General features: G+C 50.0%; 9 non-coding genes across 9 annotated transcripts; all 9 read right to left on the bottom strand.

The window, feature by feature from the left end:
* Nucleotides 1-4484: 4484 nt before the first annotated feature.
* On the bottom strand, nucleotides 4485-4556 carry TRNAG-UCC (transfer RNA glycine (anticodon UCC)). The gene has a single exon. It is a non-coding gene; the product is annotated as a tRNA-Gly (tRNA).
* Nucleotides 4557-5741: 1185 nt separating this feature from the next.
* Nucleotides 5742-5813, bottom strand: TRNAG-UCC (transfer RNA glycine (anticodon UCC)). Its single transcript has one exon. It is a non-coding gene; the product is annotated as a tRNA-Gly (tRNA).
* Nucleotides 5814-6998: 1185 nt separating this feature from the next.
* On the bottom strand, nucleotides 6999-7070 carry TRNAG-UCC (transfer RNA glycine (anticodon UCC)). The gene has a single exon. It is a non-coding gene; the product is annotated as a tRNA-Gly (tRNA).
* A 1185-nt stretch (nucleotides 7071-8255) lies between these two features.
* Nucleotides 8256-8327, bottom strand: TRNAG-UCC (transfer RNA glycine (anticodon UCC)). Its single transcript has one exon. It is a non-coding gene; the product is annotated as a tRNA-Gly (tRNA).
* Nucleotides 8328-9512: 1185 nt separating this feature from the next.
* TRNAG-UCC (transfer RNA glycine (anticodon UCC)) lies at nucleotides 9513-9584 on the bottom strand. The gene has a single exon. It is a non-coding gene; the product is annotated as a tRNA-Gly (tRNA).
* A 1185-nt stretch (nucleotides 9585-10769) lies between these two features.
* On the bottom strand, nucleotides 10770-10841 carry TRNAG-UCC (transfer RNA glycine (anticodon UCC)). The gene has a single exon. It is a non-coding gene; the product is annotated as a tRNA-Gly (tRNA).
* A 1185-nt stretch (nucleotides 10842-12026) lies between these two features.
* Nucleotides 12027-12098, bottom strand: TRNAG-UCC (transfer RNA glycine (anticodon UCC)). Its single transcript has one exon. It is a non-coding gene; the product is annotated as a tRNA-Gly (tRNA).
* A 1185-nt stretch (nucleotides 12099-13283) lies between these two features.
* TRNAG-UCC (transfer RNA glycine (anticodon UCC)) lies at nucleotides 13284-13355 on the bottom strand. The gene has a single exon. It is a non-coding gene; the product is annotated as a tRNA-Gly (tRNA).
* A 1186-nt stretch (nucleotides 13356-14541) lies between these two features.
* On the bottom strand, nucleotides 14542-14613 carry TRNAG-UCC (transfer RNA glycine (anticodon UCC)). Its single transcript has one exon. It is a non-coding gene; the product is annotated as a tRNA-Gly (tRNA).
* Nucleotides 14614-15719: the final 1106 nt, after the last annotated feature.

Raw genomic sequence — 15719 nt, 5'->3', positions numbered from 1 at the left:
CTAGACCCATTTTCGAGTGAAGCGGGCAGTAGGCCTTACAAAGCCAAACAACCTGCAACCACGCACTCCCATCCCATGGCCTTTTGCAGACAGGCCTCATTTCTCTAGCTCACACCCTAACTGCCAACACCCCTTCCCCTTCTCTCTCTGTCTCTCTCTCTCTGTCTCTCTCTCTCATTCTCTCTCTCTCGCAAATAGATACTTTACTTCCCAGGTGCAACAAAACAAGCCTTCTCGAGCTGGCAGATATGGGAAGGAAGGAAGGAAGGGCCAGTTTGGAAACTCAACTCAATTACCATAAATCCCCTGCTAAGGGTTATGGGAGGGAGGAATGAAGGAACTTTGCTTCAGGGAAAGGGCTGCTGCTGCTTCAGCATGTGAGGAGCGCAGCCACACGTTTCACCTTCTTCAGTATGTTGGTTTACAGGATGAGAGAGATCCTGAAACCTCACTCTAATAGGCTGAGGTGCTGTGCTCGGTGGCCTGCTGGGACCAAGGCCCGTCAGGGCAAGGCGAATAGGCCTTTGTCAGGCCTTCGTCAGGGCTTTGTCGGGGAGGGGCCAGGAGCCCTGCTCGCTTCAATCCCCTCACCGATAGACAGTTGCAGAAACTAGGATGCAAGAACCTTTCCTGGATGGGGTTTTGATTTTCACGAAAAGTGTGTCAGCTTTGCTTTCAGCATGAGTCTGATTTCCAAAAAATGCATTTTGAACAATTTAAAGATTTGATCTGCGTTAGCCGGGAATCGAACCCGGGTCAACTGCTTGGAAGGCAGCTATGCTCACCACTATACCACCAACGCCTGCCTGTCTGGGCTATCTGATGGAGCGTCCCTTAGAAATAAGAATAAGTCATTGGCTGGGAATGAAAAAAGCTTGCGTTTGACGCAGAAGCAGTTCGCATCATGAGGTCTTGCCGGTCAGCCCAACATTTCCCCGGGACCCCTTAAAAAAGGAGCTTGGTTTTAAGTTTGGTTTGATTGAACAGTACATTTTGTTGGCTGGGCTGGGACCCTCTCCTATTTAGCGCAAGAGTGGAACGAGGCAGCAAGTTCAAGGAATGACATTGCATCCAGGCACTTACAGCTCTTTGTGCCCTAATGCCATGACACAAAAACATAATTTGAAAAAAGTTAGCAGAGGATGGTTTCGATCCATCGACCTCTGGGTTATGGGCCCAGCACGCTTCCGCTGCGCCACTCTGCTGGTTGGAGAACAAGAGCTTTTCTGGGCTTTTACAGCCTACAAACCGACAACCCTAGACCCAGTTTCGAGTGAAGCGGGCAGTAGGCCTTACAAAGCCAAACAACCTGCAACCACGCACTCCCATCCCATGGCCTTTTGCAGACAGGCCTCATTTCTCTAGCTCACACCCTAACTGCCAACACCCCTTCCCCTTCTCTCTCTGTCTCTCTCTCTCTGTCTCTCTCTCTCATTCTCTCTCTCTCGCAAATAGATACTTTACTTCCCAGGTGCAACAAAACAAGCCTTCTCGAGCTGGCAGATATGGGAAGGAAGGAAGGAAGGGCCAGTTTGGAAACTCAACTCAATTACCATAAATCCCCTGCTAAGGGTTATGGGAGGGAGGAATGAAGGAACTTTGCTTCAGGGAAAGGGCTGCTGCTGCTTCAGCATGTGAGGAGCGCAGCCACACGTTTCACCTTCTTCAGTATGTTGGTTTACAGGATGAGAGAGATCCTGAAACCTCACTCTAATAGGCTGAGGTGCTGTGCTCGGTGGCCTGCTGGGACCAAGGCCCGTCAGGGCAAGGCGAATAGGCCTTTGTCAGGCCTTCGTCAGGGCTTTGTCGGGGAGGGGCCAGGAGCCCTGCTCGCTTCAATCCCCTCACCGATAGACAGTTGCAGAAACTAGGATGCAAGAACCTTTCCTGGATGGGGTTTTGATTTTCACGAAAAGTGTGTCAGCTTTGCTTTCAGCATGAGTCTGATTTCCAAAAAATGCATTTTGAACAATTTAAAGATTTGATCGAACCCGGGTCAACTGCTTGGAAGGCAGCTATGCTCACCACTATACCACCAACGCCTGCCTGTCTGGGCTATCTGATGGAGCGGCCCTTAGAAATAAGAATAAGTCATTGGCTGGGAATGAAAAAAGCTTGCGTTTGACGCAGAAGCAGTTCGCATCATGAGGTCTTGCCGGTCAGCCCAACATTTCCCCGGGACCCCTTAAAAAAGGAGCTTGGTTTTAAGTTTGGTTTGATTGAACAGTGCATTTTGTTGGCTGGGCTGGGACCCTCTCCTATTTAGCGCAAGAGTGGAACGAGGCAGCAAGTTCAAGGAATGACATTGCATCCAGGCACTTACAGCTCTTTGTGCCCTAATGCCATGACACAAAAACATAATTTGAAAAAAGTTAGCAGAGGATGGTTTCGATCCATCGACCTCTGGGTTATGGGCCCAGCACGCTTCCGCTGCGCCACTCTGATGGTTGGAGAACAAAAGCTTTTCTGGGCTTTTACAGCCTACAAACCGACAACCCTAGACCCATTTTCGAGTGAAGCGGGCAGTAGGCCTTACAAAGCCAAACAACCTGCAACCACGCACTCCCATCCCATGGCCTTTTGCAGACAGGCCTCATTTCTCTAGCTCACACCCTAACTGCCAACACCCCTTCCCCTTCTCTCTCTGTCTCTCTCTCTCTGTCTCTCTCTCTCATTCTCTCTCTCTCGCAAATAGATACTTTACTTCCCAGGTGCAACAAAACAAGCCTTCTCGAGCTGGCAGATATGGGAAGGAAGGAAGGAAGGGCCAGTTTGGAAACTCAACTCAATTACCATAAATCCCCTGCTAAGGGTTATGGGAGGGAGGAATGAAGGAACTTTGCTTCAGGGAAAGGGCTGCTGCTGCTTCAGCATGTGAGGAGCGCAGCCACACGTTTCACCTTCTTCAGTATGTTGGTTTACAGGATGAGAGAGATCCTGAAACCTCACTCTAATAGGCTGAGGTGCTGTGCTCGGTGGCCTGCTGGGACCAAGGCCCGTCAGGGCAAGGCGAATAGGCCTTTGTCAGGCCTTCGTCAGGGCTTTGTCGGGGAGGGGCCAGGAGCCCTGCTCGCTTCAATCCCCTCACCGATAGACAGTTGCAGAAACTAGGATGCAAGAACCTTTCCTGGATGGGGTTTTGATTTTCACGAAAAGTGTGTCAGCTTTGCTTTCAGCATGAGTCTGATTTCCAAAAAATGCATTTTGAACAATTTAAAGATTTGATCTGCGTTGGCCGGGAATCGAACCCGGGTGAACTGCTTGGAAGGCAGCTATGCTCACCACTATACCACCAACGCCTGCCTGTCTGGGCTATCTGATGGAGCGGCCCTTAGAAATAAGAATAAGTCATTGGCTGGGAATGAAAAAAGCTTGCGTTTGACGCAGAAGCAGTTCGCATCATGAGGTCTTGCCGGTCAGCCCAACATTTCCCCGGGACCCCTTAAAAAAGGAGCTTGGTTTTAAGTTTGGTTTGATTGAACAGTACATTTTGTTGGCTGGGCTGGGACCCTCTCCTATTTAGCGCAAGAGTGGAACGAGGCAGCAAGTTCAAGGAATGACATTGCATCCAGGCACTTACAGCTCTTTGTGCCCTAATGCCATGACACAAAAACATAATTTGAAAAAAGTTAGCAGAGGATGGTTTCGATCCATCGACCTCTGGGTTATGGGCCCAGCACGCTTCCGCTGCGCCACTCTGCTGGTTGGAGAACAAGAGCTTTTCTGGGCTTTTACAGCCTACAAACCGACAACCCTAGACCCAGTTTCGAGTGAAGCGGGCAGTAGGCCTTACAAAGCCAAACAACCTGCGACCACGCACTCCCATCCCATGGCCTTTTGCAGACAGGCCTCATTTCTCTAGCTCACACCCTAACTGCCAACGCCCCTTCCCCTTCTCTCTCTGTCTCTCTCTCTCTGTCTCTCTCTCTCATTCTCTCTCTCTCGCAAATAGATACTTTACTTCCCAGGTGCAACAAAACAAGCCTTCTCGAGCTGGCAGATATGGGAAGGAAGGAAGGAAGGGCCAGTTTGGAAACTCAACTCAATTACCATAAATCCCCTGCTAAGGGTTATGGGAGGGAGGAATGAAGGAACTTTGCTTCAGGGAAAGGGCTGCTGCTGCTTCAGCATGTGAGGAGCGCAGCCACACGTTTCACCTTCTTCAGTATGTTGGTTTACAGGATGAGAGAGATCCTGAAACCTCACTCTAATAGGCTGAGGTGCTGTGCTCGGTGGCCTGCTGGGACCAAGGCCCGTCAGGGCAAGGCGAATAGGCCTTTGTCAGGCCTTCGTCAGGGCTTTGTCGGGGAGGGGCCAGGAGCCCTGCTCGCTTCAATCCCCTCACCGATAGACAGTTGCAGAAACTAGGATGCAAGAACCTTTCCTGGATGGGGTTTTGATTTTCACGAAAAGTGTGTCAGCTTTGCTTTCAGCATGAGTCTGATTTCCAAAAAATGCATTTTGAACAATTTAAAGATTTGATCTGCGTTGGCCGGGAATCGAACCCGGGTCAACTGCTTGGAAGGCAGCTATGCTCACCACTATACCACCAACGCCTGCCTGTCTGGGCTATCTGATGGAGCGGCCTTTAGAAATAAGAATAAGTCATTGGCTGGGAATGAAAAAAGCTTGCGTTTGACGCAGAAGCAGTTCGCATCATGAGGTCTTGCCGGTCAGCCCAACATTTCCCCGGGACCCCTTAAAAAAGGAGCTTGGTTTTAAGTTTGGTTTGATTGAACAGTGCATTTTGTTGGCTGGGCTGGGACCCTCTCCTATTTAGCGCAAGAGTGGAACGAGGCAGCAAGTTCAAGGAATGACATTGCATCCAGGCACTTACAGCTCTTTGTGCCCTAATGCCATGACACAAAAACATAATTTGAAAAAAGTTAGCAGAGGATGGTTTCGATCCATCGACCTCTGGGTTATGGGCCCAGCACGCTTCCGCTGCGCCACTCTGCTGGTTGGAGAACAAAAGCTTTTCTGGGCTTTTACAGCCTACAAACCGACAACCCTAGACCCATTTTCGAGTGAAGCGGGCAGTAGGCCTTACAAAGCCAAACAACCTGCAACCACGCACTCCCATCCCATGGCCTTTTGCAGACAGGCCTCATTTCTCTAGCTCACACCCTAACTGCCAACACCCCTTCCCCTTCTCTCTCTGTCTCTCTCTCTCTGTCTCTCTCTCTCATTCTCTCTCTCTCGCAAATAGATACTTTACTTCCCAGGTGCAACAAAACAAGCCTTCTCGAGCTGGCAGATATGGGAAGGAAGGAAGGAAGGGCCAGTTTGGAAACTCAACTCAATTACCATAAATCCCCTGCTAAGGGTTATGGGAGGGAGGAATGAAGGAACTTTGCTTCAGGGAAAGGGCTGCTGCTGCTTCAGCATGTGAGGAGCGCAGCCACACGTTTCACCTTCTTCAGTATGTTGGTTTACAGGATGAGAGAGATCCTGAAACCTCACTCTAATAGGCTGAGGTGCTGTGCTCGGTGGCCTGCTGGGACCAAGGCCCGTCAGGGCAAGGCGAATAGGCCTTTGTCAGGCCTTCGTCAGGGCTTTGTCGGGGAGGGGCCAGGAGCCCTGCTCGCTTCAATCCCCTCACCGATAGACAGTTGCAGAAACTAGGATGCAAGAACCTTTCCTGGATGGGGTTTTGATTTTCACGAAAAGTGTGTCAGCTTTGCTTTCAGCATGAGTCTGATTTCCAAAAAATGCATTTTGAACAATTTAAAGATTTGATCTGCGTTGGCCGGGAATCGAACCCGGGTCAACTGCTTGGAAGGCAGCTATGCTCACCACTATACCACCAACGCCTGCCTGTCTGGGCTATCTGATGGAGCGGCCTTTAGAAATAAGAATAAGTCATTGGCTGGGAATGAAAAAAGCTTGCGTTTGACGCAGAAGCAGTTCGCATCATGAGGTCTTGCCGGTCAGCCCAACATTTCCCCGGGACCCCTTAAAAAGGGAGCTTGGTTTTAAGTTTGGTTTGATTGAACAGTGCATTTTGTTGGCTGGGCTGGGACCCTCTCCTATTTAGCGCAAGAGTGGAACGAGGCAGCAAGTTCAAGGAATGACATTGCATCCAGGCACTTACAGCTCTTTGTGCCCTAATGCCATGACACAAAAACATAATTTGAAAAAAGTTAGCAGAGGATGGTTTCGATCCATCGACCTCTGGGTTATGGGCCCAGCACGCTTCCGCTGCGCCACTCTGCTGGTTGGAGAACAAAAGCTTTTCTGGGCTTTTACAGCCTACAAACCGACAACCCTAGACCCATTTTCGAGTGAAGCGGGCAGTAGGCCTTACAAAGCCAAACAACCTGCAACCACGCACTCCCATCCCATGGCCTTTTGCAGACAGGCCTCATTTCTCTAGCTCACACCCTAACTGCCAACACCCCTTCCCCTTCTCTCTCTGTCTCTCTCTCTCTGTCTCTCTCTCTCATTCTCTCTCTCTCGCAAATAGATACTTTACTTCCCAGGTGCAACAAAACAAGCCTTCTCGAGCTGGCAGATATGGGAAGGAAGGAAGGAAGGGCCAGTTTGGAAACTCAACTCAATTACCATAAATCCCCTGCTAAGGGTTATGGGAGGGAGGAATGAAGGAACTTTGCTTCAGGGAAAGGGCTGCTGCTGCTTCAGCATGTGAGGAGCGCAGCCACACGTTTCACCTTCTTCAGTATGTTGGTTTACAGGATGAGAGAGATCCTGAAACCTCACTCTAATAGGCTGAGGTGCTGTGCTCGGTGGCCTGCTGGGACCAAGGCCCGTCAGGGCAAGGCGAATAGGCCTTTGTCAGGCCTTCGTCAGGGCTTTGTCGGGGAGGGGCCAGGAGCCCTGCTCGCTTCAATCCCCTCACCGATAGACAGTTGCAGAAACTAGGATGCAAGAACCTTTCCTGGATGGGGTTTTGATTTTCACGAAAAGTGTGTCAGCTTTGCTTTCAGCATGAGTCTGATTTCCAAAAAATGCATTTTGAACAATTTAAAGATTTGATCTGCGTTGGCCGGGAATCGAACCCGGGTCAACTGCTTGGAAGGCAGCTATGCTCACCACTATACCACCAACGCCTGCCTGTCTGGGCTATCTGATGGAGCGGCCCTTAGAAATAAGAATAAGTCATTGGCTGGGAATGAAAAAAGCTTGCGTTTGACGCAGAAGCAGTTCGCATCATGAGGTCTTGCCGGTCAGCCCAACATTTCCCCGGGACCCCTTAAAAAAGGAGCTTGGTTTTAAGTTTGGTTTGATTGAACAGTGCATTTTGTTGGCTGGGCTGGGACCCTCTCCTATTTAGCGCAAGAGTGGAACGAGGCAGCAAGTTCAAGGAATGACATTGCATCCAGGCACTTACAGCTCTTTGTGCCCTAATGCCATGACACAAAAACATAATTTGAAAAAAGTTAGCAGAGGATGGTTTCGATCCATCGACCTCTGGGTTATGGGCCCAGCACGCTTCCGCTGCGCCACTCTGATGGTTGGAGAACAAAAGCTTTTCTGGGCTTTTACAGCCTACAAACCGACAACCCTAGACCCATTTTCGAGTGAAGCGGGCAGTAGGCCTTACAAAGCCAAACAACCTGCAACCACGCACTCCCATCCCATGGCCTTTTGCAGACAGGCCTCATTTCTCTAGCTCACACCCTAACTGCCAACACCCCTTCCCCTTCTCTCTCTGTCTCTCTCTCTCTGTCTCTCTCTCTCATTCTCTCTCTCTCGCAAATAGATACTTTACTTCCCAGGTGCAACAAAACAAGCCTTCTCGAGCTGGCAGATATGGGAAGGAAGGAAGGAAGGGCCAGTTTGGAAACTCAACTCAATTACCATAAATCCCCTGCTAAGGGTTATGGGAGGGAGGAATGAAGGAACTTTGCTTCAGGGAAAGGGCTGCTGCTGCTTCAGCATGTGAGGAGCGCAGCCACACGTTTCACCTTCTTCAGTATGTTGGTTTACAGGATGAGAGAGATCCTGAAACCTCACTCTAATAGGCTGAGGTGCTGTGCTCGGTGGCCTGCTGGGACCAAGGCCCGTCAGGGCAAGGCGAATAGGCCTTTGTCAGGCCTTCGTCAGGGCTTTGTCGGGGAGGGGCCAGGAGCCCTGCTCGCTTCAATCCCCTCACCGATAGACAGTTGTAGAAACTAGGATGCAAGAACCTTTCCTGGATGGGGTTTTGATTTTCACGAAAAGTGTGTCAGCTTTGCTTTCAGCATGAGTCTGATTTCCAAAAAATGCATTTTGAACAATTTAAAGATTTGATCTGCGTTGGCCGGGAATCGAACCCGGGTCAACTGCTTGGAAGGCAGCTATGCTCACCACTATACCACCAACGCCTGCCTGTCTGGGCTATCTGATGGAGCGGCCCTTAGAAATAAGAATAAGTCATTGGCTGGGAATGAAAAAAGCTTGCGTTTGACGCAGAAGCAGTTCGCATCATGAGGTCTTGCCGGTCAGCCCAACATTTCCCCGGGACCCCTTAAAAAAGGAGCTTGGTTTTAAGTTTGGTTTGATTGAACAGTACATTTTGTTGGCTGGGCTGGGACCCTCTCCTATTTAGCGCAAGAGTGGAACGAGGCAGCAAGTTCAAGGAATGACATTGCATCCAGGCACTTACAGCTCTTTGTGCCCTAATGCCATGACACAAAAACATAATTTGAAAAAAGTTAGCAGAGGATGGTTTCGATCCATCGACCTCTGGGTTATGGGCCCAGCACGCTTCCGCTGCGCCACTCTGCTGGTTGGAGAACAAGAGCTTTTCTGGGCTTTTACAGCCTACAAACCGACAACCCTAGACCCAGTTTCGAGTGAAGCGGGCAGTAGGCCTTACAAAGCCAAACAACCTGCAACCACGCACTCCCATCCCATGGCCTTTTGCAGACAGGCCTCATTTCTCTAGCTCACACCCTAACTGCCAACACCCCTTCCCCTTCTCTCTCTGTCTCTCTCTCTCTGTCTCTCTCTCTCATTCTCTCTCTCTCGCAAATAGATACTTTACTTCCCAGGTGCAACAAAACAAGCCTTCTCGAGCTGGCAGATATGGGAAGGAAGGAAGGAAGGGCCAGTTTGGAAACTCAACTCAATTACCATAAATCCCCTGCTAAGGGTTATGGGAGGGAGGAATGAAGGAACTTTGCTTCAGGGAAAGGGCTGCTGCTGCTTCAGCATGTGAGGAGCGCAGCCACACGTTTCACCTTCTTCAGTATGTTGGTTTACAGGATGAGAGAGATCCTGAAACCTCACTCTAATAGGCTGAGGTGCTGTGCTCGGTGGCCTGCTGGGACCAAGGCCCGTCAGGGCAAGGCGAATAGGCCTTTGTCAGGCCTTCGTCAGGGCTTTGTCGGGGAGGGGCCAGGAGCCCTGCTCGCTTCAATCCCCTCACCGATAGACAGTTGCAGAAACTAGGATGCAAGAACCTTTCCTGGATGGGGTTTTGATTTTCACGAAAAGTGTGTCAGCTTTGCTTTCAGCATGAGTCTGATTTCCAAAAAATGCATTTTGAACAATTTAAAGATTTGATCTGCGTTGGCCGGGAATCGAACCCGGGTCAACTGCTTGGAAGGCAGCTATGCTCACCACTATACCACCAACGCCTGCCTGTCTGGGCTATCTGATGGAGCGGCCTTTAGAAATAAGAATAAGTCATTGGCTGGGAATGAAAAAAGCTTGCGTTTGACGCAGAAGCAGTTCGCATCATGAGGTCTTGCCGGTCAGCCCAACATTTCCCCGGGACCCCTTAAAAAAGGAGCTTGGTTTTAAGTTTGGTTTGATTGAACAGTGCATTTTGTTGGCTGGGCTGGGACCCTCTCCTATTTAGCGCAAGAGTGGAACGAGGCAGCAAGTTCAAGGAATGACATTGCATCCAGGCACTTACAGCTCTTTGTGCCCTAATGCCATGACACAAAAACATAATTTGAAAAAAGTTAGCAGAGGATGGTTTCGATCCATCGACCTCTGGGTTATGGGCCCAGCACGCTTCCGCTGCGCCACTCTGCTGGTTGGAGAACAAAAGCTTTTCTGGGCTTTTACAGCCTACAAACCGACAACCCTAGACCCATTTTCGAGTGAAGCGGGCAGTAGGCCTTACAAAGCCAAACAACCTGCAACCACGCACTCCCATCCCATGGCCTTTTGCAGACAGGCCTCATTTCTCTAGCTCACACCCTAACTGCCAACACCCCTTCCCCTTCTCTCTCTGTCTCTCTCTCTCTGTCTCTCTCTCTCATTCTCTCTCTCTCGCAAATAGATACTTTACTTCCCAGGTGCAACAAAACAAGCCTTCTCGAGCTGGCAGATATGGGAAGGAAGGAAGGAAGGGCCAGTTTGGAAACTCAACTCAATTACCATAAATCCCCTGCTAAGGGTTATGGGAGGGAGGAATGAAGGAACTTTGCTTCAGGGAAAGGGCTGCTGCTGCTTCAGCATGTGAGGAGCGCAGCCACACGTTTCACCTTCTTCAGTATGTTGGTTTACAGGATGAGAGAGATCCTGAAACCTCACTCTAATAGGCTGAGGTGCTGTGCTCGGTGGCCTGCTGGGACCAAGGCCCGTCAGGGCAAGGCGAATAGGCCTTTGTCAGGCCTTCGTCAGGGCTTTGTCGGGGAGGGGCCAGGAGCCCTGCTCGCTTCAATCCCCTCACCGATAGACAGTTGCAGAAACTAGGATGCAAGAACCTTTCCTGGATGGGGTTTTGATTTTCACGAAAAGTGTGTCAGCTTTGCTTTCAGCATGAGTCTGATTTCCAAAAAATGCATTTTGAACAATTTAAAGATTTGATCTGCGTTGGCCGGGAATCGAACCCGGGTCAACTGCTTGGAAGGCAGCTATGCTCACCACTATACCACCAACGCCTGCCTGTCTGGGCTATCTGATGGAGCGGCCTTTAGAAATAAGAATAAGTCATTGGCTGGGAATGAAAAAAGCTTGCGTTTGACGCAGAAGCAGTTCGCATCATGAGGTCTTGCCGGTCAGCCCAACATTTCCCCGAGACCCCTTAAAAAGGGAGCTTGGTTTTAAGTTTGGTTTGATTGAACAGTGCATTTTGTTGGCTGGGCTGGGACCCTCTCCTATTTAGCGCAAGAGTGGAACGAGGCAGCAAGTTCAAGGAATGACATTGCATCCAGGCACTTACAGCTCTTTGTGCCCTAATGCCATGACACAAAAACATAATTTGAAAAAAGTTAGCAGAGGATGGTTTCGATCCATCGACCTCTGGGTTATGGGCCCAGCACGCTTCCGCTGCGCCACTCTGCTGGTTGGAGAACAAAAGCTTTTCTGGGCTTTTACAGCCTACAAACCGACAACCCTAGACCCATTTTCGAGTGAAGCGGGCAGTAGGCCTTACAAAGCCAAACAACCTGCAACCACGCACTCCCATCCCATGGCCTTTTGCAGACAGGCCTCATTTCTCTAGCTCACACCCTAACTGCCAACACCCCTTCCCCTTCTCTCTCTGTCTCTCTCTCTCTGTCTCTCTCTCTCATTCTCTCTCTCTCGCAAATAGATACTTTACTTCCCAGGTGCAACAAAACAAGCCTTCTCGAGCTGGCAGATATGGGAAGGAAGGAAGGAAGGGCCAGTTTGGAAACTCAACTCAATTACCATAAATCCCCTGCTAAGGGTTATGGGAGGGAGGAATGAAGGAACTTTGCTTCAGGGAAAGGGCTGCTGCTGCTTCAGCATGTGAGGAGCGCAGCCACACGTTTCACCTTCTTCAGTATGTTGGTTTACAGGATGAGAGAGATCCTGAAACCTCACTCTAATAGGCTGAGGTGCTGTGCTCGGTGGCCTGCTGGGACCAAGGCCCGTCAGGGCAAGGCGAATAGGCCTTTGTCAGGCCTTCGTCAGGGCTTTGTCGGGGAGGGGCCAGGAGCCCTGCTCGCTTCAATCCCCTCACCGATAGACAGTTGCAGAAACTAGGATGCAAGAACCTTTCCTGGATGGGGTTTTGATTTTCACGAAAAGTGTGTCAGCTTTGCTTTCAGCATGAGTCTGATTTCCAAAAAATGCATTTTGAACAATTTAAAGATTTGATCTGCGTTGGCCGGGAATCGAACCCGGGTCAACTGCTTGGAAGGCAGCTATGCTCACCACTATACCACCAACGCCTGCCTGTCTGGGCTATCTGATGGAGCGGCCCTTAGAAATAAGAATAAGTCATTGGCTGGGAATGAAAAAAGCTTGCGTTTGACGCAGAAGCAGTTCGCATCATGAGGTCTTGCCGGTCAGCCCAACATTTCCCCGGGACCCCTTAAAAAAGGAGCTTGGTTTTAAGTTTGGTTTGATTGAACAGTGCATTTTGTTGGCTGGGCTGGGACCCTCTCCTATTTAGCGCAAGAGTGGAACGAGGCAGCAAGTTCAAGGAATGACATTGCATCCAGGCACTTACAGCTCTTTGTGCCCTAATGCCATGACACAAAAACATAATTTGAAAAAAGTTAGCAGAGGATGGTTTCGATCCATCGACCTCTGGGTTATGGGCCCAGCACGCTTCCGCTGGGCCACTCTGATGGTTGGAGAACAAAAGCTTTTCTGGGCTTTTACAGCCTACAAACCGACAACCCTAGACCCATTTTCGAGTGAAGCGGGCAGTAGGCCTTACAAAGCCAAACAACCTGCAACCACGCACTCCCATCCCATGGCCTTTTGCAGACAGGCCTCATTTCTCTAGCTCACACCCTAACTGCCAACACCCCTTCCCCTTCTCTCTCTGTCTCTCTCTCTCTGTCTCTCTCTCTCATTCTCTCTCTCTCGCAAATAGATACTTTACTTCCCAGGTGCAACAAAACAAGCCTTCTCGAGCTGGCAGATATGGGAAGGAAGGAAGGAAGGGCCAGTTTGGAAACTCAACTCAATTACCATAAATCCCCTGCTAAGGGTTATGGGAGGGAGGAATGAAGGAACTTTGCTTCAGGGAAAGGGCTGCTGCTGCTTCAGCATGTGAGGAGCGCAGCCACACGTTTCACCTTCTTCAGTATGTTGGTTTACAGGATGAGAGAGATCCTGAAACCTCACTCTAATAGGCTGAGGTGCTGTGCTCGGTGGCCTGCTGGGACCAAGGCCCGTCAGGGCAAGGCGAATAGGCCTTTGTCAGGCCTTCGTCAGGGCTTTGTCGGGGAGGGGCCAGGAGCCCTGCTCGCTTCAATCCCCTCACCGATAGACAGTTGCAGAAACTAGGATGCAAGAACCTTTCCTGGATGGGGTTTTGATTTTCACGAAAAGTGTGTCAGCTTTGCTTTCAGCATGAGTCTGATTTCCAAAAAATGCATTTTGAACAATTTAAAGATTTGATCTGCGTTGGCCGGGAATCGAACCCGGGTCAACTGCTTGGAAGGCAGCTATGCTCACCACTATACCACCAACGCCTGCATGTCTGGGCTATCTGATGGAGCGGCCCTTAGAAATAAGAATAAGTCATTGGCTGGGAATGAAAAAAGCTTGCGTTTGACGCAGAAGCAGTTCGCATCATGAGGTCTTGCCGGTCAGCCCAACATTTCCCCGGGACCCCTTAAAAAAGGAGCTTGGTTTTAAGTTTGGTTTGATTGAACAGTACATTTTGTTGGCTGGGCTGGGACCCTCTCCTATTTAGCGCAAGAGTGGAACGAGGCAGCAAGTTCAAGGAATGACATTGCATCCAGGCACTTACAGCTCTTTGTGCCCTAATGCCATGACACAAAAACATAATTTGAAAAAAGTTAGCAGAGGATGGTTTCGATCCATCGACCTCTGGGTTATGGGCCCAGCACGCTTCCGCTGCGCCACTCTGCTGGTTGGAGAACAAGAGCTTTTCTGGGCTTTTACAGCCTACAAACCGACAACCCTAGACCCAGTTTCGAGTGAAGCGGGCAGTAGGCCTTACAAAGCCAAACAACCTGCAACCACGCACTCCCATCCCATGGCCTTTTGCAGACAGGCCTCATTTCTCTAGCTCACACCCTAACTGCCAACGCCCCTTCCCCTTCTCTCTCTGTCTCTCTCTCTCTGTCTCTCTCTCTCATTCTCTCTCTCTCGCAAATAGATACTTTACTTCCCAGGTGCAACAAAACAAGCCTTCTCGAGCTGGCAGATATGGGAAGGAAGGAAGGAAGGGCCAGTTTGGAAACTCAACTCAATTACCATAAATCCCCTGCTAAGGGTTATGGGAGGGAGGAATGAAGGAACTTTGCTTCAGGGAAAGGGCTGCTGCTGCTTCAGCATGTGAGGAGCGCAGCCACACGTTTCACCTTCTTCAGTATGTTGGTTTACAGGATGAGAGAGATCCTGAAACCTCACTCTAATAGGCTGAGGTGCTGTGCTCGGTGGCCTGCTGGGACCAAGGCCCGTCAGGGCAAGGCGAATAGGCCTTTGTCAGGCCTTTCGTCAGGGCTTTGTCGGGGAGGGGCCAGGAGCCCTGCTCGCTTCAATCCCCTCACCGATAGACAGTTGCAGAAACTAGGATGCAAGAACCTTTCCTGGATGGGGTTTTGATTTTCACGAAAAGTGTGTCAGCTTTGCTTTCAGCATGAGTCTGATTTCCAAAAAATGCATTTTGAACAATTTAAAGATTTGATCTGCGTTGGCCGGGAATCGAACCCGGGTCAACTGCTTGGAAGGCAGCTATGCTCACCACTATACCACCAACGCCTGCCTGTCTGGGCTATCTGATGGAGCGGCCCTTAGAAATAAGAATAAGTCATTGGCTGGGAATGAAAAAAGCTTGCGTTTGACGCAGAAGCAGTTGGCATCATGGGGTCTTGCCGGTCAGCCCAACATTTCCCCGGGACCCCTTAAAAAAGGAGCTTGGTTTTAAGTTTGGTTTGATTGAACAGTGCATTTTGTTGGCTGGGCTGGGACCCTCTCCTATTTAGCGCAAGAGTGGAACGAGGCAGCAAGTTCAAGGAATGACATTGCATCCAGGCACTTACAGCTCTTTGTGCCCTAATGCCATGACACAAAAACATAATTTGAAAAAAGTTAGCAGAGGATGGTTTCGATCCATCGACCTCTGGGTTATGGGCCCAGCACGCTTCCGCTGCGCCACTCTGCTGGTTGGAGAACAAGAGCTTTTCTGGGCTTTTACAGCCTACAAACCGACAACCCTAGACCCAGTTCCGAGTGAAGCGGGCAGTAGGCCTTACAAAGCCAAACAACCTGCAACCACGCACTCCCATCCCATGGCCTTTTGCAGACAGGCCTCATTTCTCTAGCTCACACCCTAACTGCCAACACCCTGAATCGAACCCGGGTCAACTGCTTGGAAGGCAGCTATGCTCACCACTATACCACCAACGCCTGCCTGTCTGGGCTATCTGATGGAGCGGCCCTTAGAAATAAGAATAAGTCATTGGCTGGGAATGAAAAAAGCTTGCGTTTGACGCAGAAGCAGTTCGCATCATGAGGTCTTGCCGGTCAGCCCAACATTTCCCCGGGACCCCTTAAAAAAGGAGCTTGGTTTTAAGTTTGGTTTGATTGAACAGTACATTTTGTTGGCTGGGCTGGGACCCTCTCCTATTTAGCGCAAGAGTGGAACGAGGCAGCAAGTTCAAGGAATGACATTGCATCCAGGCACTTACAGCTCTTTGTGCCCTAATGCCATGACACAAAAACATAATTTGAAAAAAGTTAGCAGAGGATGGTTTCGATCCATCGACCTCTGGGTTATGGGCCCAGCAAGCTTCCGCTGCGCCACTCTGCTGGTTGGAGAACAAGAGCTTTTCTGGGCTTTTACAGCCTACAAACCGACAACCCTA

Source organism: Ambystoma mexicanum, chromosome 6q (genome assembly GCF_040938575.1).
Source record: "Ambystoma mexicanum isolate Mex_15411 chromosome 6q, UKY_AmexF1_1, whole genome shotgun sequence".
NCBI classification, from domain to species: Eukaryota; Metazoa; Chordata; class Amphibia; order Caudata; family Ambystomatidae; genus Ambystoma; species Ambystoma mexicanum.
Note: the sequence above shows the minus strand (reverse complement) of the source record. Positions and strands in the feature narration are given on the sequence as shown.